Source organism: Copidosoma floridanum, unplaced genomic scaffold (assembly GCF_036245765.1).
Source record: "Copidosoma floridanum isolate Cflo_tuat_1 unplaced genomic scaffold, Cflo_Japanese_pri ptg000013l, whole genome shotgun sequence".
Taxonomy (NCBI): domain Eukaryota; kingdom Metazoa; phylum Arthropoda; class Insecta; order Hymenoptera; family Encyrtidae; genus Copidosoma; species Copidosoma floridanum.
Genome location: NW_028321890.1, coordinates 12247078 through 12274866, shown reverse-complemented (window position 1 = coordinate 12274866; position 27789 = coordinate 12247078). Strand labels below are relative to the sequence as shown.

The following is a 27789-nucleotide window of genomic DNA, read 5'->3' as shown; positions in this document are numbered from 1 at the left end:
AATATTTGCCGACAAACCTTTTCTAAATTCAAATTGCGTCACGTTTGTTATTCTTGTATTAAAGTTGAAGTAATTTTCCGATCATACGCCTTTATCATCGCGTACATTTGCAATGCCCAAGAGACCGTTTTACCTTTACTCTTGTACCTTTATTTATCAATGTACTAGAATTTCTACTTTAACTTTTGTCTCTATAAATATTGCTCTGCGAGCATAGTATGTTAGTTAGCGCGCCGCGGCGGCAGAGAAAGCTTCTCTCCGCTTGCCTTCACTTGAGCACATTTTCATAATTTAAGCACTGTAAATATATTGTAAATATTTTTATTGCACATTTGCGTTATATTTATTTTCCGCCGTTAACCACTTCCACCTCTACACGACTGAACTGGATTGGGAGCAGCATAAAACCCCTTCCCTCGTGAATATTTTTGGTAGCAGAGCGTGGTTCTAGGGACCGACGGTCAGTGCAGGAGTGGATATGTGCTAGTGCTCAGTGAAGCCTTGAATTTTGCCTTGACCATTTGATGCCGTGTAGGTGAACGCGCTCTCGCGAAGCTGCAGTAGTGAGTCATTTAAGGAATCAGAGTGTGTGCATGCTCTCCGTGCTTGAATTTGCCAAGGCGGGCGGTCGTTAGCTGCCAACACTCAGCCCTATTATCAAGCGCTTCATCGCGACATCGACTGCGTCATGGCAGACGTCAAGGAACTCAAAATTTTACTTAAGCGTCAACAGGAGTTGTACAAAAGCATTAGCAATGCTTACGAAAACCTCTAGAAGCGCGGCAAGGATAAGTTCACTCGTGCAATCATCGAGAGCCGTATACAGCAACTACGAATAAACTGGGATGACTTCAAGGACACTCATCTCAGGATTCTCAACATTGCTCCAGACGATACTAAGAACATCGGCTATTTCGATGAAAACAGCTACGAAATCGCCGAAGAAGCTTACCTCGATTCGGCAGCTAATTTGGCTGAACAGCTCGGAAAACTTCTTGCATCGCCCGCATCAGACCCAGCTCCTGTTTCACCAGCTAACTCTCGCAACCTGCCGTCCATTGCTGTGCCCACATTTTCCGGACATTTCAACGACTGGCTCGAGTTTAAGGATCTGTTCTCTGCGATCATAGTCAACGATTCTCGACTTTCCAACGTCGAGAAGCTTCAGCACCTCAAGACGCATGTGCAAGGCGAGGCGGCTGAATTGTTGAGGACGATCCAGGTAATCGACGCCAACTTCGAGGCTGCATGGAAAAGGTTGGAGGATCATTATGCAAACAAGCGGCGCTTGGTTGCCGCGCTAACTCGCGATTTGCTAGCCGCGCCGGCTGTAAGCAACGAATCGCCGCTCGAACTCAAGGCATTGCTCAGTGGCACTGTAAATGCCTTGGCTGCACTTAAACAGCTTAAGCGTCCGACGGACCAGTGGGATGACTTGGTGGTCGCTGTTACAGCTCGGAAACTCGACGCTCGAACTTTCCGAGAATGGGAGTCATCGCTCAGCAGTACATACGAGCCTCCTGCACTTGAAACCCTCGTGCGTTTCATTGAACAACGCATCTCGATGCTCGAGATCGTCGCGTCTTCTACAGAGAAGGCAACACGGAAGAAGGACAAGACGGCGTCTTCTACTTCGCACGCATATGCCGCCTTTACGGAGAAATGCCGCTTTTGCCAAGGTGAGCATTTCATACTACGCTGTGCCGATTTCAAAGCAAAATCGCCACACGAACGCAAACAGTTTGTTGAGGCCAAGAACATGTGCTATAATTGCCTTGGTGCTCACAAACTCGCAAGCTGCAAATCAAGCAAACGATGCCTAACTTGCAACGGGCATCACCATACGCTGCTGCACGAGAATCCTGCCACTACAGTGCATCTTGCATCTTCTGCATGGCCTGCTACACTCACGAAAGGGAGTCGCGTATCCTGTCATTGGATGGCATCGCCAGACTCTTCAAACACTACGCTGTTGCCTACTGCGCTCGTCCGAATTCAAGGCCCGGACGGACGCACACTCATCGCTCGTGCCATGCTCGAAAACTGCTCTCAGCGATCCCTTGTTGCAAAGAGCCTGCTAAGAAAACTTCGCCAGGAATATGAAGAGGCCAGCATGGAGGTCATTGGCATCGGTGGCATCAAGACTCCGTGAGTTCATGGAAAAACTTACCTTACTCTCGCCTCCATGGTTAGCGACGGGAAGCTCACGTGCGAAGCTCTAGTGCTCTCGCTCATATCCAGCTACAGGTCAGGAAACTTCAAGCTTCCAGGCGACTGGAAGTATCTACAGGGTTTGGAGCTTGCAGACGACTTTCGAGCCGATCTGACGGAAATCGAGTTGCTGCTAGGAGCTGATGTGCTTCCACGAGTTCTTCAAGAGGGCTTACGCATCGGACTACCTGGAACACCCATGGCCCAGCGCACCATATTCGGCTGGACGCTTTCCGGTCCATCACATTATTGACATTTTCAAAATACAGACTCTAAGTTTGTTTTACATAAGTGCAGTGCTAATTGTTAATACTCCGTTTACCCCGAACCGTAGTATGGCGGGCGGTATGTTCAGTTTTGTACCTGAATATTTGCCGACAAACCTTTTCTAAATTCAAATTGCGTCACATTTGTTATTCTTGTATTAAAGTTGAAGTAATTTTCCGATCATACGCCTTTATCATCGCGTACATTTGCAATGCCCAAGAGACCGTTTTACCTTTACTCTTGTACCTTTATTTATCAATGTACTAGAATTTCTACTTTAACTTTTGTCTCTATAAATATTGCTCTGCGAGCATAGTATGTTAGTTAGCGCGCCGCGGCGGCAGAGAAAGCTTCTCTCCGCTTGCCTTCACTTGAGCACATTTTCATAATTTAAGCACAGTAAATATATTGTAAATATTTTTATTGCACATTTGCGTTATATTTATTTTCCGCCGTAAACCACTTCCACCTCTACACGACTGAACTGGATTGGGAGCAGCATAAAACCCCTTCCCTCGTGAACATTTTTGCAAATATTAAGCAAATAAATTTTATTAAAATTAAACGTTGTCTGAGATAATAGATATTTTAATGCTCCATTTACCTTATATGTTGGTCATTTTGATATTTTAGTTCTTTTTTTCTTTTTTTTTTGTCGTTAAAAAACCAAATGATTTGTTGTAGAAAAAAAAGATACAATAAATTTTATATTAAGTATTATTTTTTTATGCAAGATTGGTAGCAGTTTTCGAAACAAGGTAAGTTGAATACAGAATATTTAATGTAACCAAAGTACGTTTGTTTAATCCCTTATTTGATTGTTCGGCTCGGTAGATACCGATCATTAATTTAATAAAAAATTAAAAAAATTTTAAACTAGAATTTGTCACTTTAATTTCCTCAATTTGCAGGAATTTTGTTTTCAGTATAATGTATAGACAACATTCTGTTCAACACGATTTTTAGTATTTTTATTTCTCCTGATGCATTTTAATTAAGTCTGAGGTAGGCTCAAGTTAAAAAGGGTCTGTAATTAAACTCATGTGTGATATTTAAATCTACCTTTCGTATCGATACAATTTTATAAATAAAACTTGATTAACGACACAGGAACAATCACTGTCACAGAAAAGTTTACCATTAACATTACTAACCGATGGTAAAATCTTTGGACGGCATTTCATTTCCTACCACAGCTTCGTTGGGTAAAATCAAGTGCGAATTGAAGATAAATACATATGTTTGATACGATCGTTCCAGTAAGGCTGCGTATACACGCTGCGGAAATTTACGTGACGGAACTCTGGCGTCGGTATATCAGAGCAAATCTACTCTTACCAACGATTATTTCTGTTCCGCTTCCGCACGGTGAAGGACCCCTCGTTTACATGGAGCGGAAAATTCCGCGACGGAGACCTCATACACCAATCAGAGCACAGCTTTTCTAATAGATTCTTCTAAAGCTCCACGCTGATTGGATCATGAAGTTTCCGTCGCGGAATTTTCCGCTCCATGTAAACGAGGGGTTTCTTGACTTCAGAATTTTGCGCAGACATATCGTCGTCTGCATATATTTTGTATATCCGTATCGTGCAACTGTAAAACTGAAAAAGCTAAAACGAATGAAAAAACGGTATTGCAATTTTGCATACTAAAACAAATCAAAATGTACAAGAGACCAATGCATTCACACATTTTCACAGACTTTTTGATGCATACAATCTGAGAAATTTTGTTAAAATTGAGTCGAGTCACTGGTTGTGTGATAGTTATAAACAATTCAATATCAAAAACACACTAGTTTAATATTTATAGGTAACGTAAGTGATAAATTCCGTAACAGAAATTACCCCAAAGGTACCAGAAAATTTGTTGCAGCGCGGAAAAATAATCGTTGGTAAGGGATTTGCTCTGATATACCGACACCAGAGTTCCGTCGCGTAAATTTCCGCAGCGTGTTTACGCAGCCGAAAAAGCTTATCTTTACCCCGAGCGTTCGCAAACGTCCATACCACGCTGAAAGCACCGGTTCTCGTCTGATCACCGAAGATAAGCAGCATTGGGCGCGGTTAGTACTTGGATGGGTGACCGCTTGGGAACCCCGCGTGCTGTTGGCATCTCTTTTTGTCAATCTCCGTTAGAGCTCTTCTGCTTTTGTAAACCTTAAATACGCTATTTTTTAACGGCTTATCATTTCTACGATCTCGATAAAACAAACGACTTACTGAAGAGAGAGCCATGGTAGCACAGTGATTAATGGTAACACACGCTTACGAGTTCAAGACTCGGCCTTTTCTCACTTAGCTTGCACCTCTACCACCTCTGGGAGCTTTATTTCTTAAGTGCGTATTTGCAACTGTGGTCCGATGGTTTGGAAGCCATGTACAATATCGGTCCCGATTGCTGTGTAAGTGATTTATCACATTGAATCTGAGGCGGTTTTTTATCTATGCCAATGACGATAGCATACATATGCAAGAGTAACACAGTAATGGAGAGCCACATAGGACCTGTATGGGACCTCAAATGCTGTAAAAAATAAAAAAAAAAAACAAACAAAAAATTACTGATGAAAAATTATGATCTTATTAATCACGATGGCTCAGTTAAGTACTAAGAGTATTAAGAATTTCAGGAAACTTTTGAAAATTCGTATGATATACACTTTTTGCTAGGTTATTGGTTTTTTGTTTTGCAGTACGATTGTGTTTACATTTACATACCTTGTTCAAAGTTTATCATTACTTATAAGCCTTGTACACTTGGTTTTTCTATTATTTTTTAATTTCTGTTAAAAAACGACAAATTTGTCTATTTAAAAAAAAAATTAAAAAAAACTTTCAAGTGTAAGTATGACATATTATACGGTTCGAAATACCGCATTAATAGCAAGATTTTAAACATTTTTAAGGTGTAACATTGAGATTAATACGTGTTTAGAGAGAAAACAAGATTTAAAAGACCTCATGACACGAGTTTGTTTTATATGATACCTTTTTTTTTTCAATAAAATTATTACATTAAAATATAACGCAAATATATAAATATAATTTTTGAACGTGCATTGCGTGAAAACACTGACACTACCACTAAGATCTATGTTCACGACTTTCCTCTGTAAAACACAACACTGCGAAAAAAATTAGCCTATTTTCAAAAGTGTGTCCCGAAAAAAAAATATATGTGAGATTCAAACTTATACGTTAAAGATATGGTAGCATTAGCTTTAATACAGCAAAACAATTAATTATAGCGATATACTTTTCCTTTAGCAAAATATTAAGCAAATAAATTTTATTAAAATTGACCGTTGTCTGAGATAATAGATATTTTAATGCTCCATTTACCTTATATGTTGGTCATTTTGATATTTTAGTTCTTTTTTTCTTTTTTTTTTGTCGTTAAAAAACCAAATGATTTGTTGTAGAAAAAAAAGATACAATAAATTTTATATTAAGTATTATTTTTTTATGCAAGATTGGTAGCAGTTTTCGAAACAAGGTAAGTTGAATACAGAATATTTAATGTAACCAAAGTACGTTTGTTTAATCCCTTATTTGATTGTTCGGCTAAGTAGATACCGATCATTAATTTGATAAAAAATTAAAAAAATTTTAAACTAGAATTTGTCACTTTAATTTCCTCAATTTGCAGGAATTTTGTTTTCAGTATAATGTATAGACAACATTCTGTTCAACACGATTTTTAGTATTTTTATTTCTCCTGATGCATTTTAATTAAGTCTGAGGTAGGCTCGAGTTAAAAAGGGTCTGTAATTAAACTCATGTGTGATATTTAAATCTACCTTTCGTATCGATACAATTTTATAAATAAAACTTGATTAACGACACAGGAACAATCACTGTCACAGAAAAATTTACCATTAACATTACTAACCGATGGTAAAATCTTTGGACGGCATTTTATTTCCTACCACAGCTTCGTTGGGTAAAATCAAGTGCGAATTGAAGATAAATACATATGTTTGATACGATCGTTCCAGTAAGGCTGCGTATACACGCTGCGGAAATTTACGTGACGGAACTCTGGCGTCGGTATATCAGAGCAAATCTACTCTTACCAACGATTATTTCTGTTCCGCTTCCGCACGGTGAAGGACCCCTCGTTTACATGGAGCGGAAAATTCCGCGACGGAGACCTCATACACCAATCAGAGCACAGCTTTTCTGATAGATTCTTCTAAAGCTCCACGCTGATTGGATCATGAAGTTTCCGTCGCGGAATTTTCCGCTCCATGTAAACGAGGGGTTTCTTGACTTCGGAATTTTGCGCAGACATATCGTCGTCTGCATATATTTTGTATATCCGTATCGTGCAACTGTAAAACTGAAAAAGCTAAAACGAATGAGAAAACGGTATTGCAATTTTGCATACTAAAACAAATCAAAATGTACAAGAGACCAATGCATTCACACATTTTCACAGACTTTTTGATGCATACAATCTGAGAAATTTTGTTAAAATTGAGTCGAGTCACTGGTTGTGTGATAGTTATAAACAATTCAATATCAAAAACACACTAGTTTAATATTTATAGGTAACGTAAGTGATAAATTCCGTAACAGAAATTACCCCAAAGGTACCAGAAAATTTGTTGCAGTGCGGAAAAATAATCGTTGGTAAGGGATTTGCTCTGATATACCGACACCAGAGTTCCGTCGCGTAAATTTCCGCAGCGTGTTTACGCAGCCGAAAAAGCTTATCTTTACCCCGAGCATTCGCCAACGTCCAAACCACGCTGAAAGCACCGGTTCTCGTCTGATCACCGAAGTTAAGCAGCATTGGGCGCGGTTAGTGCTTGGATGGGTGACCGCTTGGGAACCCCGCGTGCTGTTGGCATCTCTTTTTGTCAATCTCCGTTAGAGCTCTTCTGCTTTTGTAAACCTTAAATACGCTATTTTTTAACGGCTTATCATTTCTACGATCTCGATAAAACAAACGACTTACTGAAGAGAGGGCCATGGTAGCACAGTGATTAATGGTAACACACGCTTACGAGTTCAAGACTCGGCCTTTTCTCACTTAGCTCGCACCTCTACTACCTCTGGGAGCTTTATTTCTTAAGTGCGTATTTGCAACTGTGGTCCGATAGTTTGGAAGCCACGTACAATATCGGTCCCGATTGCTGTGTAAGTGATTTATCACATTGAATCTGAGGCGGTTTTTTATCTATGCCAATGACGATAGCATACATATGCAAGAGTAACACAGTAATGGAGAGCCACATAGGACCTGTATGGGACCTCAAATGGCTGTAAAAAATAAAAAAAAAAAACAAACAAAAAATTACTGATGAAAAATTATGATCTTATTAATCACGATGGCTCAGTTAAGTACTAAGAGTATTAAGAATTTCAGGAAACTTTTGAAAATTCGTATGATATACACTTTTTGCTAGGTTATTGGTTTTTTGTTTTGCAGTACGATTGTGTTTACATTTACATACCTTGTTCAAAGTTTATCATTACTTATAAGCCTTGTACACTTGGTTTTTCTATTATTTTTTAATTTCTGTTAAAAAACGACAAATTTGTCTATTTAAAAAAAAAATTAAAAAAAACTTTCAAGTGTAAGTATGACATATTATACGGTTCGAAATACCGCATTAATAGCAAGATTTTAAACATTTTTAAGGTGTAACATTGAGATTAATACGTGTTTAGAGAGAAAACAAGATTTAAAAGACCTTATGACACGAGTTTGTTTCATATGATACCTTTTTTTTTTTCAATAAAATTATTACATTGAAATATAACGCAAATGTATAAATGTAATTTTTGAACGTGCATTGCGTGAAAACACTGACACTACCACTAAGATCTATGTTCACGACTTTCCTCTGTGACTCACAATACTGCGAAAAAAATTAGCCTATTTTCAAAAGTGTGTCCCGAAAAAAAAATATATGTGAGATTCAAACTTATACGTTAAAGATATGGTAGCATTAGCTTTAATACAGCAAAACAATTAATTATAACGATATACTTTTCCTTTAGCAAAATATTAAGCAAATAAATTTTATTAAAATTGAACATTGTCTGAGATAATAGATATTTTAATGCTCCATTTACCTTATATGTTGGTCATTTTGATATTTTAGTTCTTTTTTTCTTTTTTTTTTGTCGTTAAAAAACCAAATGATTTGTTGTAGAAAAAAAAGATACAATAAATTTTATATTAAGTATTATTTTTTTATGCAAGATTGGTAGCAGTTCTCGAAACAAGGTAAGTTGAATACAGAATATTTAATGTAACCAAAGTACGTTGGTTTAATCCCTTATTTGATTGTTCGGCTCGGTAGATACCGATCATTAATTAGATAAAAAATTAAAAAAATTTTAAACTAGAATTTGTCGTTTTAATTTCCTCAATTTGCAGGAATTTTGTTTTCAGTATAATGTATAGACAACATTCTTTTCAACACGATTTTTAGTATTTTTATTTCTCCTGATGCATTTTAATTAAGTCTGAGGTAGGCTCAAGTTAAAAAGGGTCTGTAATTAAACTCATGTGTGATATTTAAATCTACCTTTCGTATCGATACAATTTTATAAATAAAACTTGATTAACGACACAGGAACAATCACTGTCACAGAAAAGTTTACCATTAACATTACTAACCGATGGTAAAATCTTTGGACGGCATTTCATTTTCTACCACAGCTTCGTTGGGTAAAATCAAGTGCGAATTGAAGATAAATACATATGTTTGATACGATCGTTCCAGTAAGGCTGCGTATACACGCTGCGGAAATTTACGTGACGGAACTCTGGCGTCGGTATATCAGAGCAAATCTACTCTTACCAACGATTATTTCTGTTCCGCTTCCGCACGGTGAAGGACCCCTCGTTTACATGGAGCGGAAAATTCCGCGACGGAGACCTCATACACCAATCAGAGCACAGCTTTTCTGATAGATTCTTCTAAAGCTCCACGCTGATTGGATCATGAAGTTTCCGTCGCGGAATTTTCCGCTCCATGTAAACGAGGGGTTTCTTGACTTCGGAATTTTGGGCAGACATATCGTCGTCTGCATATATTTTGTATATCCGTATCGTGCAACTGTAAAACTGAAAAAGCTAAAACGAATGAGAAAACGGTATTGCAATTTTGCATACTAAAACAAATCAAAATGTACAAGAGACCAATGCATTCACACATTTTCACAGACTTTTTGATGCATACAATCTGAGAAATTTTGTTAAAATTGAGTCGAGTCACTGGTTGTGTGATAGTTATAAACAATTCAATATCAAAAACACACTAGTTTAATATTTATAGGTTACGTAAGTGATAAATTCCGTAACAGAAATTACCCCAAAGGTACCAGAAAATTTGTTGCAGTGCGGAAAAATAATCGTTGGTAAGGGATTTGCTCTGATGTACCGACACCAGAGTTCCGTCGCGTAAATTCCCGCAGCGTGTTTACGCAGCCGAAAAAGCTTATCTTTACCCCGAGCATTCGCCAACGTCCATACCACGCTGAAAGCACCGGTTCTCGTCTGATCACCAAAGTTAAGCTGCATTGGGCGCGGTTAGTACTTGGATGGGTGACCGCTTGGGAACCCCGCGTGCTGTTGGCATCTCTTTTTGTCAATCTCCGTTAGAGCTCTTCTGCTTTTGTAAACCTTAAATACGCTATTTTTTAACGGCTTATCATTTCTACGATCTCGATAAAACAAACGACTTACTAAAGAGAGGGCCATGGTAGCACAGTGATTAATGGTAACACACGCTTACGAGTTCAAGACTCGGCCTTTTCTCACTTAGCTCGCACCTCTACCACCTCTGGGAGCTTTATTTCTTAAGTGCGTATTTGCAACTGTGGTCCGATGGTTTGGAAGCCATGTACAATATCGGTCCCGATTGCTGTGTAAGTGATTTATCACATTGAATCTGAGGCGGTTTTTTATCTATGCCAATGACGATAGCATACATATGCAAGAGTAACACAGTAATGGAGAGCCACATAGGACCTGTATGGGACCTCAAATGGCTGTAAAAAATAAAAAAAAAACAAACAAAAAATTACTGATGAAAAATTATGATCTTATTAATCACGATGGCTCAGTTAAGTACTAAGAGTATTAAGAATTTCAGGAAACTTTTGAAAATTCGTATGATATACACTTTTTGCTAGGTTATTGGTTTTTTGTTTTGCAGTACGATTGTGTTTACATTTACATACCTTGTTCAAAGTTTATCATTACTTATAAGCCTTGTACACTTGGTTTTTCTATTATTTTTTAATTTCTGTTAAAAAACGACAAATTTGTCTATTTAAAAAAAAAATTAAAAAAACCTTTCAAGTGTAAGTATGACATATTATACGGTTCGAAATACCGCATTAATAGCAAGATTTTAAACATTTTTAAGGTGTAACATTGAGATTAATACGTGTTTAGAGAGAAAACAAGATTTAAAAGACCTTATGACACGAGTTTGTTTCATATGATACCTTTTTTTTTTTCAATAAAATTATTACATTGAAATATAACGCAAATGTATAAATGTAATTTTTGAACGTGCATTGCGTGAAAACACTGACACTACCACTAAGATCTATGTTCACGACTTTCCTCTGTGACTCACAATACTGCGAAAAAAATTAGCCTATTTTCAAAAGTGTGTCCCGAAAAAAAAATATATGTGAGATTCAAACTTATACGTTAAAGATATGGTAGCATTAGCTTTAATACAGCAAAACAATTAATTATAACGATATACTTTTCCTTTAGCAAAATATTAAGCAAATAAATTTTATTAAAATTGAACGTTGTCTGAGATAATAGATATTTTAATGCTCCATTTACCTTATATGTTGGTCATTTTGATATTTTAGTTCTTTTTTTCTTTTTTTTTTTGTCGTTAAAAAACCAAATGATTTGTTGTAGAAAAAAAAGATACAATAAATTTTATATTAAGTATTATTTTTTTATGCAAGATTGGTAGCAGTTCTCGAAACAAGGTAAGTTGAATACAGAATATTTAATGTAACCAAAGTACGTTGGTTTAATCCCTTATTTGATTGTTCGGCTCGGTAGATACCGATCATTAATTAGATAAAAAATTAAAAAAATTTTAAACTAGAATTTGTCGTTTTAATTTCCTCAATTTGCAGGAATTTTGTTTTCAGTATAATGTATAGACAACATTCTTTTCAACACGATTTTTAGTATTTTTATTTCTCCTGATGCATTTTAATTAAGTCTGAGGTAGGCTCAAGTTAAAAAGGGTCTGTAATTAAACTCATGTGTGATATTTAAATCTACCTTTCGTATCGATACAATTTTATAAATAAAACTTGATTAACGACACAGGAACAATCACTGTCACAGAAAAGTTTACCATTAACATTACTAACCGATGGTAAAATCTTTGGACGGCATTTCATTTTCTACCACAGCTTCGTTGGGTAAAATCAAGTGCGAATTGAAGATAAATACATATGTTTGATACGATCGTTCCAGTAAGGCTGCGTATACACGCTGCGGAAATTTACGTGACGGAACTCTGGCGTCGGTATATCAGAGCAAATCTACTCTTACCAACGATTATTTCTGTTCCGCTTCCGCACGGTGAAGGACCCCTCGTTTACATGGAGCGGAAAATTCCGCGACGGAGACCTCATACACCAATCAGAGCACAGCTTTTCTGATAGATTCTTCTAAAGCTCCACGCTGATTGGATCATGAAGTTTCCGTCGCGGAATTTTCCGCTCCATGTAAACGAGGGGTTTCTTGACTTCGGAATTTTGGGCAGACATATCGTCGTCTGCATATATTTTGTATATCCGTATCGTGCAACTGTAAAACTGAAAAAGCTAAAACGAATGAGAAAACGGTATTGCAATTTTGCATACTAAAACAAATCAAAATGTACAAGAGACCAATGCATTCACACATTTTCACAGACTTTTTGATGCATACAATCTGAGAAATTTTGTTAAAATTGAGTCGAGTCACTGGTTGTGTGATAGTTATAAACAATTCAATATCAAAAACACACTAGTTTAATATTTATAGGTTACGTAAGTGATAAATTCCGTAACAGAAATTACCCCAAAGGTACCAGAAAATTTGTTGCAGTGCGGAAAAATAATCGTTGGTAAGGGATTTGCTCTGATGTACTGACACCAGAGTTCCGTCGCGTAAATTCCCGCAGCGTGTTTACGCAGCCGAAAAAGCTTATCTTTACCCCGAGCTTTCGCCAACGTCCATACCACGCTGAAAGCACCGGTTCTCGTCTGATCACCAAAGTTAAGCTGCATTGGGCGCGGTTAGTACTTGGATGGGTGACCGCTTGGGAACCCCGCGTGCTGTTGGCATCTCTTTTTGTCAATCTCCGTTAGAGCTCTTCTGCTTTTGTAAACCTTAAATACGCTATTTTTTAACGGCTTATCATTTCTACGATCTCGATAAAACAAACGACTTACTAAAGAGAGGGCCATGGTAGCACAGTGATTAATGGTAACACACGCTTACGAGTTCAAGACTCGGCCTTTTCTCACTTAGCTCGCACCTCTACCACCTCTGGGAGCTTTATTTCTTAAGTGCGTATTTGCAACTGTGGTCCGATGGTTTGGAAGCCATGTACAATATCGGTCCCGATTGCTGTGTAAGTGATTTATCACATTGAATCTGAGGCGGTTTTTTATCTATGCCAATGACGATAGCATACATATGCAAGAGTAACACAGTAATGGAGAGCCACATAGGACCTGTATGGGACCTCAAATGGCTGTAAAAAATAAAAAAAAAAAACAAACAAAAAATTACTGATGAAAAATTATGATCTTATTAATCACGATGGCTCAGTTAAGTACTAAGAGTATTAAGAATTTCAGGAAACTTTTGAAAATTCGTATGATATACACTTTTTGCTAGGTTATTGGTTTTTTGTTTTGCAGTACGATTGTGTTTACATTTACATACCTTGTTCAAAGTTTATCATTACTTATAAGCCTTGTACACTTGGTTTTTCTATTATTTTTTAATTTCTGTTAAAAAACGACAAATTTGTCTATTTAAAAAAAAAATAAAAAAAAACTTTCAAGTGTAAGTATGACATATTATACGGTTCGAAATACCGCATTAATAGCAAGATTTTAAACATTTTTAAGGTGTAACATTGAGATTAATACGTGTTTAGAGAGAAAACAAGATTTAAAAGACCTTATGACACGAGTTTGTTTTATATGATACCTTTTTTTTTCAATAAAATTATTACATTGAAATATAACGCAAATGTATAAATATAATTTTCGAACGTGCATTGCGTGAAAACACTGACACTACCACTAAGATCTATGTTCACGACTTTCCTCTGTAAAACACAACACTGCGAATAAAATTAGCCTATTTTCAAAAGTGTGTCCCGAAAAAAAAATATATGTGAGATTCAAACTTATACGTTAAAGATATGGTAGCATTAGCTTTAATACAGCAAAACAATTAATTATAACGATATACTTTTCCTTTAGCAAAATATTAAGCAAATAAATTTTATTAAAATTGAACGTTGTCTGAGATAATAGATATTTTAATGCTCCATTTACCTTATATGTTGGTCATTTTGATATTTTAGTTCTTTTTTTCTTTTTTTTTTGTCGTTAAAAAACCAAATGATTTGTTGTAGAAAAAAAAGATACAATAAATTTTATATTAAGTATTATTTTTTTATGCAAGATTGGTAGCAGTTTTCGAAACAAGGTAAGTTGAATACAGAATATTTAATGTAACCAAAGTACGTTTGTTTAATCCCTTATTTGATTGTTCGGCTCGGTAGATACCGATCATTAATTTGATAAGAAATTAAAAAAATTTTAAACTAGAATTTGTCACTTTAATTTCCTCAATTTGCAGGAATTTTGTTTTCAGTATAATGTATAGACAACATTCTGTTCAACACGATTTTTAGTATTTTTATTTCTCCTGATGCATTTTAATTAAGTCTGAGGTAGGCTCAAGTTAAAAAGGGTCTGTAATTAAACTCATGTGTGATATTTAAATCTACCTTTCGTATCGATACAATTTTATAAATAAAACTTGATTAACGACACAGGAACAATCACTGTCACAGAAAAGTTTACCATTAACATTACTAACCGATGGTTAAATCTTTGGACGGCATTTCATTTCCTACCACAGCTTCGTTGGGTAAAATCAAGTGCGAATTGAAGATAAATACATATGTTTGATACGATCGTTCCAGTAAGGCTGCGTATACACGCTGCGGAAATTTACGTGACGGAACTCTGGCGTCGGTATATCAGAGCAAATCTACTCTTACCAACGATTATTTCTGTTCCGCTTCCGCACGGTGAAGGACCCCTCGTTTACATGGAGCGGAAAATTCCGCGACGGAGACCTCATACACCAATCAGAGCACAGCTTTTCTGATAGATTCTTCTAAAGCTCCACGCTGATTGGATCATGAAGTTTCCGTCGCGGAATTTTCCGCTCCATGTAAACGAGGGGTTTCTTGACTTCGGAATTTTGCGCAGACATATCGTCGTCTGCATATATTTTGTATATCCGTATCGTGCAACTGTAAAACTGAAAAAGCTAAAACGAATGAGAAAACGGTATTGCAATTTTGCATACTAAAACAAATCAAAATGTACAAGAGACCAATGCATTCACACATTTTCACAGACTTTTTGATGCATACAATCTGAGAAATTTTGTTAAAATTGAGTCGAGTCACTGGTTGTGTGATAGTTATAAACAATTCAATATCAAAAACACACTAGTTTAATATTTATAGGTTACGTAAGTGATAAATTCCGTAACAGAAATTACCCCAAAGGTACCAGAAAATTTGTTGCAGTGCGGAAAAATAATCGTTGGTAAGGGATTTGCTCTGATGTACCGACACCAGAGTTCCGTCGCGTAAATTCCCGCAGCGTGTTTACGCAGCCGAAAAAGCTTATCTTTACCCCGAGCATTCGCCAACGTCCATACCACGCTGAAAGCACCGGTTCTCGTCTGATCACCGAAGTTAAGCAGCATTGGGCGCGGTTAGTACTTGGATGGGTGACCGCTTGGGAACCCCGCGTGCTGTTGGCATCTCTTTTTGTCAATCTCCGTTAGAGCTCTTCTGCTTTTGTAAACCTTAAATACGCTATTTTTTAACGGCTTATCATTTCTACGATCTCGATAAAACAAACGACTTACTGAAGAGAGGGCCATGGTAGCACAGTGATTAATAGTAACACACGCTTACGAGTTCAAGACTCGGCCTTTTCTCACTTAGCTCGCACCTCTACCACCTCTGGGAGCTTTATTTCTTAAGTGCGTATTTGCAACTGTGGTCCGATGGTTTGGAAGCCATTTACAATATCGGTCCCGATTGCTGTGTAAGTGATTTATCACATTGAATCTGAGGCGGTTTTTTATCTATGCCAATGACGATAGCATACATATGCAAGAGTAACACAGTAATAAAGAGCCACATAGGACCTGTATGGGACCTCAAATGGCTGTAAAAAATAAAAAAAAAAAACAAACAAAAAATTACTGATGAAAAATTATGATCTTATTAATCACGATGGCTCAGTTAAGTACTAAGAGTATTAAGAATTTCAGGAAACTTTTGAAAATTCGTACGATATACACTTTTTGCTAGGTTATTGGTTTTTTGTTTTGCAGTACGATTGTGTTTACATTTACATACCTTGTTCAAAGTTTATCATTACTTATAAGCCTTGTACACTTGGTTTTTCTATTATTTTTTAATTTCTGTTAAAAAACGACAAATTTGTCTATTTAAAAAAAAAATAAAAAAAAACTTTCAAGTGTAAGTATGACATATTATACGGTTCGAAATACCGCATTAATAGCAAGATTTTAAACATTTTTAAGGTGTAACATTGAGATTAATACGTGTTTAGAGAGAAAACAAGATTTAAAAGACCTTATGACACGAGTTTGTTTTATATGATACCTTTTTTTTTCAATAAAATTATTACATTGAAATATAACGCAAATGTATAAATATAATTTTCGAACGTGCATTGCGTGAAAACACTGACACTACCACTAAGATCTATGTTCACGACTTTCCTCTGTAAAACACAACACTGCGAAAAAAATTAGCCTATTTTCAAAAGTGTGTCCCGAAAAAAAAATATATGTGAGATTCAAACTTATACGTTAAAGATATGGTAGCATTAGCTTTAATACAGCAAAACAATTAATTATAACGATATACTTTTCCTTTAGCAAAATATTAAGCAAATAAATTTTATTAAAATTGAACGTTGTCTGAGATAATAGATATTTTAATGCTCCATTTACCTTATATGTTGGTCATTTTGATATTTTAGTTCTTTTTTTCTTTTTTTTTTGTCGTTAAAAAACCAAATGATTTGTTGTAGAAAAAAAAGATACAATAAATTTTATATTAAGTATTATTTTTTTATGCAAGATTGGTAGCAGTTTTCGAAACAAGGTAAGTTGAATACAGAATATTTAATGTAACCAAAGTACGTTTGTTTAATCCCTTATTTGATTGTTCGGCTCGGTAGATACCGATCATTAATTTGATAAAAAATTAAAAAAATTTCAAACTAGAATTTGTCACTTTAATTTCCTCAATTTGCAGGAATTTTGTTTTCAGTATAATGTATAGACAACATTCTGTTCAACACGATTTTTAGTATTTTTATTTCTCCTGATGCATTTTAATTAAGTCTGAGGTAGGCTCAAGTTAAAAAGGGTCTGTAATTAAACTCATGTGTGATATTTAAATCTACCTTTCGTATCGATACAATTTTATAAATAAAACTTGATTAACGACACAGGAACAATCACTGTCACAGAAAAGTTTACCATTAACATTACTAACCGATGGTAAAATCTTTGGACGGCATTTCATTTCCTACCACAGCTTCGTTGGGTAAAATCAAGTGCGAATTGAAGATAAATACATATGTTTGATACGATCGTTCCAGTAAGGCTGCGTATACACGCTGCGGAAATTTACGTGACGGAACTCTGGCGTCGGTATATCAGAGCAAATCTACTCTTACCAACGATTATTTCTGTTCCGCTTCCGCACGGTGAAGGACCCCTCGTTTACATGGAGCGGAAAATTCCGCGACGGAGACCTCATACACCAATCAGAGCACAGCTTTTCTGATAGATTCTTCTAAAGCTCCACGCTGATTGGATCATGAAGTTTCCGTCGCGGAATTTTCCGCTCCATGTAAACGAGGGGTTTCTTGACTTCGGAATTTTGCGCAGACATATCGTCGTCTGCATATATTTTGTATATCCGTATCGTGCAACTGTAAAACTGAAAAAGCTAAAACGAATGAGAAAACGGTATTGCAATTTTGCATACTAAAACAAATCAAAATGTACAAGAGACCAATGCATTCACACATTTTCACAGACTTTTTGATGCATACAATCTGAGAAATTTTGTTAAAATTGAGTCGAGTCACTGGTTGTGTGATAGTTATAAACAATTCAATATCAAAAACACACTAGTTTAATATTTATAGGTTACGTAAGTGATAAATTCCGTAACAGAAATTACCCCAAAGGTACCAGAAAATTTGTTGCAGTGCGGAAAAATAATCGTTGGTAAGGGATTTGCTCTGATGTACCGACACCAGAGTTCCGTCGCGTAAATTCCCGCAGCGTGTTTACGCAGCCGAAAAAGCTTATCTTTACCCCGAGCATTCGCCAACGTCCATACCACGCTGAAAGCACCGGTTCTCGTCTGATCACCGAAGTTAAGCAGCATTGGGCGCGGTTAGTACTTGGATGGGTGACCGCTTGGGAACCCCGCGTGCTGTTGGCATCTCTTTTTGTCAATCTCCGTTAGAGCTCTTCTGCTTTTGTAAACCTTAAATACGCTATTTTTTAACGGCTTATCATTTCTACGATCTCGATAAAACAAACGACTTACTGAAGAGAGGGCCATGGTAGCACAGTGATTAATGGTAACACACGCTTACGAGTTCAAGACTCGGCCTTTTCTCACTTAGCTCGCACCTCTACCACCTCTGGGAGCTTTATTTCTTAAGTGCGTATTTGCAACTGTGGTCCGATGGTTTGGAAGCCATGTACAATATCGGTCCCGATTGCTGTGTAAGTGATTTATCACATTGAATCTGAGGCGGTTTTTTATCTATGCCAATGACGATAGCATACATATGCAAGAGTAACACAGTAATAAAGAGCCACATAGGACCTGTATGGGACCTCAAATGGCTGTAAAAAATAAAAAAAAAAAACAAACAAAAAATTACTGATGAAAAATTATGATCTTATTAATCACGATGGCTCAGTTAAGTACTAAGAGTATTAAGAATTTCAGGAAACTTTTGAAAATTCGTATGATATACACTTTTTGCTAGGTTATTGGTTTTTTGTTTTGCAGTACGATTGTGTTTACATTTACATACCTTGTTCAAAGTTTATCATTACTTATAAGCCTTGTACACTTGGTTTTTCTATTATTTTTTAATTTCTGTTAAAAAACGACAAATTTGTCTATTTAAAAAAAAAATAAAAAAAAACTTTCAAGTGTAAGTATGACATATTATACGGTTCGAAATACCGCATTAATAGCAAGATTTTAAACATTTTTAAGGTGTAACATTGAGATTAATACGTGTTTAGAGAGAAAACAAGATTTAAAAGACCTTATGACACGAGTTTGTTTTATATGATACCTTTTTTTTTCAATAAAATTATTACATTGAAATATAACGCAAATGTATAAATATAATTTTCGAACGTGCATTGCGTGAAAACACTGACACTACCACTAAGATCTATGTTCACGACTTTCCTCTGTAAAACACAACACTGCGAATAAAATTAGCCTATTTTCAAAAGTGTGTCCCGAAAAAAAAATATATGTGAGATTCAAACTTATACGTTAAAGATATGGTAGCATTAGCTTTAATACAGCAAAACAATTAATTATAACGATATACTTTTCCTTTAGCAAAATATTAAGCAAATAAATTTTATTAAAATTGAACGTTGTCTGAGATAATAGATATTTTAATGCTCCATTTACCTTATATGTTGGTCATTTTGATATTTTAGTTCTTTTTTTCTTTTTTTTTTGTCGTTAAAAAACCAAATGATTTGTTGTAGAAAAAAAAGATACAATAAATTTTATATTAAGTATTATTTTTTTATGCAAGATTGGTAGCAGTTTTCGAAACAAGGTAAGTTGAATACAGAATATTTAATGTAACCAAAGTACGTTTGTTTAATCCCTTATTTGATTGTTCGGCTCGGTAGATACCGATCATTAATTTGATAAAAAATTAAAAAAATTTTAAACTAGAATTTGTCACTTTAATTTCCTCAATTTGCAGGAATTTTGTTTTCAGTATAATGTATAGACAACATTCTGTTCAACACGATTTTTAGTATTTTTATTTCTCCTGATGCATTTTAATTAAGTCTGAGGTAGGCTCAAGTTAAAAAGGGTCTGTAATTAAACTCATGTGTGATATTTAAATCTACCTTTCGTATCGATACAATTTTATAAATAAAACTTGATTAACGACACAGGAACAATCACTGTCACAGAAAAGTTTACCATTAACATTACTAACCGATGGTAAAATCTTTGGACGGCATTTCATTTCCTACCACAGCTTCGTTGGGTAAAATCAAGTGCGAATTGAAGATAAATACATATGTTTGATACGATCGTTCCAGTAAGGCTGCGTATACACGCTGCGGAAATTTACGTGACGGAACTCTGGCGTCGGTATATCAGAGCAAATCTACTCTTACCAACGATTATTTCTGTTCCGCTTCCGCACGGTGAAGGACCCCTCGTTTACATGGAGCGGAAAATTCCGCGACGGAGACCTCATACACCAATCAGAGCACAGCTTTTCTGATAGATTCTTCTAAAGCTCCACGCTGATTGGATCATGAAGTTTCCGTCGCGGAATTTTCCGCTCCATGTAAACGAGGGGTTTCTTGACTTCGGAATTTTGCGCAGACATATCGTCGTCTGCATATATTTTGTATATCCGTATCGTGCAACTGTAAAACTGAAAAAGCTAAAACGAATGAGAAAACGGTATTGCAATTTTGCATACTAAAACAAATCAAAATGTACAAGAGACCAATGCATTCACACATTTTCACAGACTTTTTGATGCATACAATCTGAGAAATTTTGTTAAAATTGAGTCGAGTCACTGGTTGTGTGATAGTTATAAACAATTCAATATCAAAAACACACTAGTTTAATATTTATAGGTTACGTAAGTGATAAATTCCGTAACAGAAATTACCCCAAAGGTACCAGAAAATTTGTTGCAGTGCGGAAAAATAATCGTTGGTAAGGGATTTGCTCTGATGTACCGACACCAGAGTTCCGTCGCGTAAATTCCCGCAGCGTGTTTACGCAGCCGAAAAAGCTTATCTTTACCCCGAGCATTCGCCAACGTCCATACCACGCTGAAAGCACCGGTTCTCGTCTGATCACCGAAGTTAAGCAGCATTGGGCGCGGTTAGTACTTGGATGGGTGACCGCTTGGGAACCCCGCGTGCTGTTGGCATCTCTTTTTGTCAATCTCCGTTAGAGCTCTTCTGCTTTTGTAAACCTTAAATACGCTATTTTTTAACGGCTTATCATTTCTACGATCTCGATAAAACAAACGACTTACTGAAGAGAGGGCCATGGTAGCACAGTGATTAATGGTAACACACGCTTACGAGTTCAAGACTCGGCCTTTTCTCACTTAGCTCGCACCTCTACCACCTCTGGGAGCTTTATTTCTTAAGTGCGTATTTGCAACTGTGGTCCGATGGTTTGGAAGCCATGTACAATATCGGTCCCGATTGCTGTGTAAGTGATTTATCACATTGAATCTGAGGCGGTTTTTTATCTATGCCAATGACGATAGCATACATATGCAAGAGTAACACAGTAATAAAGAGCCACATAGGACCTGTATGGGACCTCAAATGGCTGTAAAAAATAAAAAAAAAAAACAAACAAAAAATTACTGATGAAAAATTATGATCTTATTAATCACGATGGCTCAGTTAAGTACTAAGAGTATTAAGAATTTCAGGAAACTTTTGAAAATTCGTATGATATACACTTTTTGCTAGGTTATTGGTTTTTTGTTTTGCAGTACGATTGTGTTTACATTTACATACCTTGTTCAAAGTTTATCATTACTTATAAGCCTTGTACACTTGGTTTTTCTATTATTTTTTAATTTCTGTTAAAAAACGACAAATTTGTCTATTTAAAAAAAAAATAAAAAAAAACTTTCAAGTGTAAGTATGACATATTATACGGTTCGAAATACCGCATTAATAGCAAGATTTTAAACATTTTTAAGGTGTAACATTGAGATTAATACGTGTTTAGAGAGAAAACAAGATTTAAAAGACCTTATGACACGAGTTTGTTTTATATGATACCTTTTTTTTTCAATAAAATTATTACATTGAAATATAACGCAAATGTATAAATATAATTTTCGAACGTGCATTGCGTGAAAACACTGACACTACCACTAAGATCTATGTTCACGACTTTCCTCTGTAAAACACAACACTGCGAATAAAATTAGCCTATTTTCAAAAGTGTGTCCCGAAAAAAAAATATATGTGAGATTCAAACTTATACGTTAAAGATATGGTAGCATTAGCTTTAATACAGCAAAACAATTAATTATAACGATATACTTTTCCTTTAGCAAAATATTAAGCAAATAAATTTTATTAAAATTGAACGTTGTCTGAGATAATAGATATTTTAATGCTCCATTTACCTTATATGTTGGTCATTTTGATATTTTAGTTCTTTTTTTCTTTTTTTTTTGTCGTTAAAAAACCAAATGATTTGTTGTAGAAAAAAAAGATACAATAAATTTTATATTAAGTATTATTTTTTTATGCAAGATTGGTAGCAGTTTTCGAAACAAGGTAAGTTGAATACAGAATATTTAATGTAACCAAAGTACGTTTGTTTAATCCCTTATTTGATTGTTCGGCTCGGTAGATACCGATCATTAATTTGATAAAAAATTAAAAAAATTTTAAACTAGAATTTGTCACTTTAATTTCCTCAATTTGCAGGAATTTTGTTTTCAGTATAATGTATAGACAACATTCTGTTCAACACGATTTTTAGTATTTTTATTTCTCCTGATGCATTTTAATTAAGTCTGAGGTAGGCTCAAGTTAAAAAGGGTCTGTAATTAAACTCATGTGTGATATTTAAATCTACCTTTCGTATCGATACAATTTTATAAATAAAACTTGATTAACGACACAGGAACAATCACTGTCACAGAAAAGTTTACCATTAACATTACTAACCGATGGTAAAATCTTTGGACGGCATTTCATTTCCTACCACAGCTTCGTTGGGTAAAATCAAGTGCGAATTGAAGATAAATACATATGTTTGATACGATCGTTCCAGTAAGGCTGCGTATACACGCTGCGGAAATTTACGTGACGGAACTCTGGCGTCGGTATATCAGAGCAAATCTACTCTTACCAACGATTATTTCTGTTCCGCTTCCGCACGGTGAAGGACCCCTCGTTTACATGGAGCGGAAAATTCCGCGACGGAGACCTCATACACCAATCAGAGCACAGCTTTTCTGATAGATTCTTCTAAAGCTCCACGCTGATTGGATCATGAAGTTTCCGTCGCGGAATTTTCCGCTCCATGTAAACGAGGGGTTTCTTGACTTCGGAATTTTGCGCAGACATATCGTCGTCTGCATATATTTTGTATATCCGTATCGTGCAACTGTAAAACTGAAAAAGCTAAAACGAATGAGAAAACGGTATTGCAATTTTGCATACTAAAACAAATCAAAATGTACAAGAGACCAATGCATTCACACATTTTCACAGACTTTTTGATGCATACAATCTGAGAAATTTTGTTAAAATTGAGTCGAGTCACTGGTTGTGTGATAGTTATAAACAATTCAATATCAAAAACACACTAGTTTAATATTTATAGGTTACGTAAGTGATAAATTCCGTAACAGAAATTACCCCAAAGGTACCAGAAAATTTGTTGCAGTGCGGAAAAATAATCGTTGGTAAGGGATTTGCTCTGATGTACCGACACCAGAGTTCCGTCGCGTAAATTCCCGCAGCGTGTTTACGCAGCCGAAAAAGCTTATCTTTACCCCGAGCATTCGCCAACGTCCATACCACGCTGAAAGCACCGGTTCTCGTCTGATCACCGAAGTTAAGCAGCATTGGGCGCGGTTAGTACTTGGATGGGTGACCGCTTGGGAACCCCGCGTGCTGTTGGCATCTCTTTTTGTCAATCTCCGTTAGAGCTCTTCTGCTTTTGTAAACCTTAAATACGCTATTTTTTAACGGCTTATCATTTCTACGATCTCGATAAAACAAACGACTTACTGAAGAGAGGGCCATGGTAGCACAGTGATTAATGGTAACACACGCTTACGAGTTCAAGACTCGGCCTTTTCTCACTTAGCTCGCACCTCTACCACCTCTGGGAGCTTTATTTCTTAAGTGCGTATTTGCAACTGTGGTCCGATGGTTTGGAAGCCATGTACAATATCGGTCCCGATTGCTGTGTAAGTGATTTATCACATTGAATCTGAGGCGGTTTTTTATCTATGCCAATGACGATAGCATACATATGCAAGAGTAACACAGTAATAAAGAGCCACATAGGACCTGTATGGGACCTCAAATGGCTGTAAAAAATAAAAAAAAAAAACAAACAAAAAATTACTGATGAAAAATTATGATCTTATTAATCACGATGGCTCAGTTAAGTACTAAGAGTATTAAGAATTTCAGGAAACTTTTGAAAATTCGTATGATATACACTTTTTGCTAGGTTATTGGTTTTTTGTTTTGCAGTACGATTGTGTTTACATTTACATACCTTGTTCAAAGTTTATCATTACTTATAAGCCTTGTACACTTGGTTTTTCTATTATTTTTTAATTTCTGTTAAAAAACGACAAATTTGTCTATTTAAAAAAAAAATAAAAAAAAACTTTCAAGTGTAAGTATGACATATTATACGGTTCGAAATACCGCATTAATAGCAAGATTTTAAACATTTTTAAGGTGTAACATTGAGATTAATACGTGTTTAGAGAGAAAACAAGATTTAAAAGACCTTATGACACGAGTTTGTTTTATATGATACCTTTTTTTTTCAATAAAATTATTACATTGAAATATAACGCAAATGTATAAATATAATTTTCGAACGTGCATTGCGTGAAAACACTGACACTACCACTAAGATCTATGTTCACGACTTTCCTCTGTAAAACACAACACTGCGAATAAAATTAGCCTATTTTCAAAAGTGTGTCCCGAAAAAAAAATATATGTGAGATTCAAACTTATACGTTAAAGATATGGTAGCATTAGCTTTAATACAGCAAAACAATTAATTATAACGATATACTTTTCCTTTAGCAAAATATTAAGCAAATAAATTTTATTAAAATTGAACGTTGTCTGAGATAATAGATATTTTAATGCTCCATTTACCTTATATGTTGGTCATTTTGATATTTTAGTTCTTTTTTTCTTTTTTTTTTGTCGTTAAAAAACCAAATGATTTGTTGTAGAAAAAAAAGATACAATAAATTTTATATTAAGTATTATTTTTTTATGCAAGATTGGTAGCAGTTTTCGAAACAAGGTAAGTTGAATACAGAATATTTAATGTAACCAAAGTACGTTTGTTTAATCCCTTATTTGATTGTTCGGCTCGGTAGATACCGATCATTAATTTGATAAAAAATTAAAAAAATTTTAAACTAGAATTTGTCACTTTAATTTCCTCAATTTGCAGGAATTTTGTTTTCAGTATAATGTATAGACAACATTCTGTTCAACACGATTTTTAGTATTTTTATTTCTCCTGATGCATTTTAATTAAGTCTGAGGTAGGCTCAAGTTAAAAAGGGTCTGTAATTAAACTCATGTGTGATATTTAAATCTACCTTTCGTATCGATACAATTTTATAAATAAAACTTGATTAACGACACAGGAACAATCACTGTCACAGAAAAGTTTACCATTAACATTACTAACCGATGGTAAAATCTTTGGACGGCATTTCATTTCCTACCACAGCTTCGTTGGGTAAAATCAAGTGCGAATTGAAGATAAATACATATGTTTGATACGATCGTTCCAGTAAGGCTGCGTATACACGCTGCGGAAATTTACGTGACGGAACTCTGGCGTCGGTATATCAGAGCAAATCTACTCTTACCAACGATTATTTCTGTTCCGCTTCCGCACGGTGAAGGACCCCTCGTTTACATGGAGCGGAAAATTCCGCGACGGAGACCTCATACACCAATCAGAGCACAGCTTTTCTGATAGATTCTTCTAAAGCTCCACGCTGATTGGATCATGAAGTTTCCGTCGCGGAATTTTCCGCTCCATGTAAACGAGGGGTTTCTTGACTTCGGAATTTTGCGCAGACATATCGTCGTCTGCATATATTTTGTATATCCGTATCGTGCAACTGTAAAACTGAAAAAGCTAAAACGAATGAGAAAACGGTATTGCAATTTTGCATACTAAAACAAATCAAAATGTACAAGAGACCAATGCATTCACACATTTTCACAGACTTTTTGATGCATACAATCTGAGAAATTTTGTTAAAATTGAGTCGAGTCACTGGTTGTGTGATAGTTATAAACAATTCAATATCAAAAACACACTAGTTTAATATTTATAGGTTACGTAAGTGATAAATTCCGTAACAGAAATTACCCCAAAGGTACCAGAAAATTTGTTGCAGTGCGGAAAAATAATCGTTGGTAAGGGATTTGCTCTGATGTACCGACACCAGAGTTCCGTCGCGTAAATTCCCGCAGCGTGTTTACGCAGCCGAAAAAGCTTATCTTTACCCCGAGCATTCGCCAACGTCCATACCACGCTGAAAGCACCGGTTCTCGTCTGATCACCGAAGTTAAGCAGCATTGGGCGCGGTTAGTACTTGGATGGGTGACCGCTTGGGAACCCCGCGTGCTGTTGGCATCTCTTTTTGTCAATCTCCGTTAGAGCTCTTCTGCTTTTGTAAACCTTAAATACGCTATTTTTTAACGGCTTATCATTTCTACGATCTCGATAAAACAAACGACTTACTGAAGAGAGGGCCATGGTAGCACAGTGATTAATGGTAACACACGCTTACGAGTTCAAGACTCGGCCTTTTCTCACTTAGCTCGCACCTCTACCACCTCTGGGAGCTTTATTTCTTAAGTGCGTATTTGCAACTGTGGTCCGATGGTTTGGAAGCCATGTACAATATCGGTCCCGATTGCTGTGTAAGTGATTTATCACATTGAATCTGAGGCGGTTTTTTATCTATGCCAATGACGATAGCATACATATGCAAGAGTAACACAGTAATAAAGAGCCACATAGGACCTGTATGGGACCTCAAATGGCTGTAAAAAATAAAAAAAAAAAACAAACAAAAAATTACTGATGAAAAATTATGATCTTATTAATCACGATGGCTCAGTTAAGTACTAAGAGTATTAAGAATTTCAGGAAACTTTTGAAAATTCGTATGATATACACTTTTTGCTAGGTTATTGGTTTTTTGTTTTGCAGTACGATTGTGTTTACATTTACATACCTTGTTCAAAGTTTATCATTACTTATAAGCCTTGTACACTTGGTTTTTCTATTATTTTTTAATTTCTGTTAAAAAACGACAAATTTGTCTATTTAAAAAAAAAATAAAAAAAAACTTTCAAGTGTAAGTATGACATATTATACGGTTCGAAATACCGCATTAATAGCAAGATTTTAAACATTTTTAAGGTGTAACATTGAGATTAATACGTGTTTAGAGAGAAAACAAGATTTAAAAGACCTTATGACACGAGTTTGTTTTATATGATACCTTTTTTTTTCAATAAAATTATTACATTGAAATATAACGCAAATGTATAAATATAATTTTCGAACGTGCATTGCGTGAAAACACTGACACTACCACTAAGATCTATGTTCACGACTTTCCTCTGTAAAACACAACACTGCGAATAAAATTAGCCTATTTTCAAAAGTGTGTCCCGAAAAAAAAATATATGTGAGATTCAAACTTATACGTTAAAGATATGGTAGCATTAGCTTTAATACAGCAAAACAATTAATTATAACGATATACTTTTCCTTTAGCAAAATATTAAGCAAATAAATTTTATTAAAATTGAACGTTGTCTGAGATAATAGATATTTTAATGCTCCATTTACCTTATATGTTGGTCATT

General features: G+C 35.5%; 5 non-coding genes and 4 pseudogenes across 5 annotated transcripts; all 9 read left to right on the top strand.

The window, feature by feature from the left end:
* Positions 1–4476: 4476 nt before the first annotated feature.
* LOC149374862 (5S ribosomal RNA) lies at positions 4477–4595 on the top strand (annotated as a pseudogene).
* A 2624-nt stretch (positions 4596–7219) lies between these two features.
* On the top strand, positions 7220–7338 carry LOC149374861 (5S ribosomal RNA; annotated as a pseudogene).
* A 2626-nt stretch (positions 7339–9964) lies between these two features.
* LOC149374860 (5S ribosomal RNA) lies at positions 9965–10083 on the top strand (annotated as a pseudogene).
* A 2625-nt stretch (positions 10084–12708) lies between these two features.
* On the top strand, positions 12709–12827 carry LOC149374859 (5S ribosomal RNA; annotated as a pseudogene).
* Positions 12828–15451: 2624 nt separating this feature from the next.
* LOC149374858 (5S ribosomal RNA) lies at positions 15452–15570 on the top strand. Its single transcript, XR_016293019.1, has one exon. It is a non-coding gene; the product is annotated as a 5S ribosomal RNA (ribosomal RNA).
* A 2624-nt stretch (positions 15571–18194) lies between these two features.
* LOC149374857 (5S ribosomal RNA) lies at positions 18195–18313 on the top strand. Its single transcript, XR_016293018.1, has one exon. It is a non-coding gene; the product is annotated as a 5S ribosomal RNA (ribosomal RNA).
* A 2624-nt stretch (positions 18314–20937) lies between these two features.
* LOC149374856 (5S ribosomal RNA) lies at positions 20938–21056 on the top strand. The gene has a single exon (XR_016293017.1). It is a non-coding gene; the product is annotated as a 5S ribosomal RNA (ribosomal RNA).
* Positions 21057–23680: 2624 nt separating this feature from the next.
* On the top strand, positions 23681–23799 carry LOC149374855 (5S ribosomal RNA). The gene has a single exon (XR_016293016.1). It is a non-coding gene; the product is annotated as a 5S ribosomal RNA (ribosomal RNA).
* Positions 23800–26423: 2624 nt separating this feature from the next.
* Positions 26424–26542, top strand: LOC149374854 (5S ribosomal RNA). The gene has a single exon (XR_016293015.1). It is a non-coding gene; the product is annotated as a 5S ribosomal RNA (ribosomal RNA).
* Positions 26543–27789: the final 1247 nt, after the last annotated feature.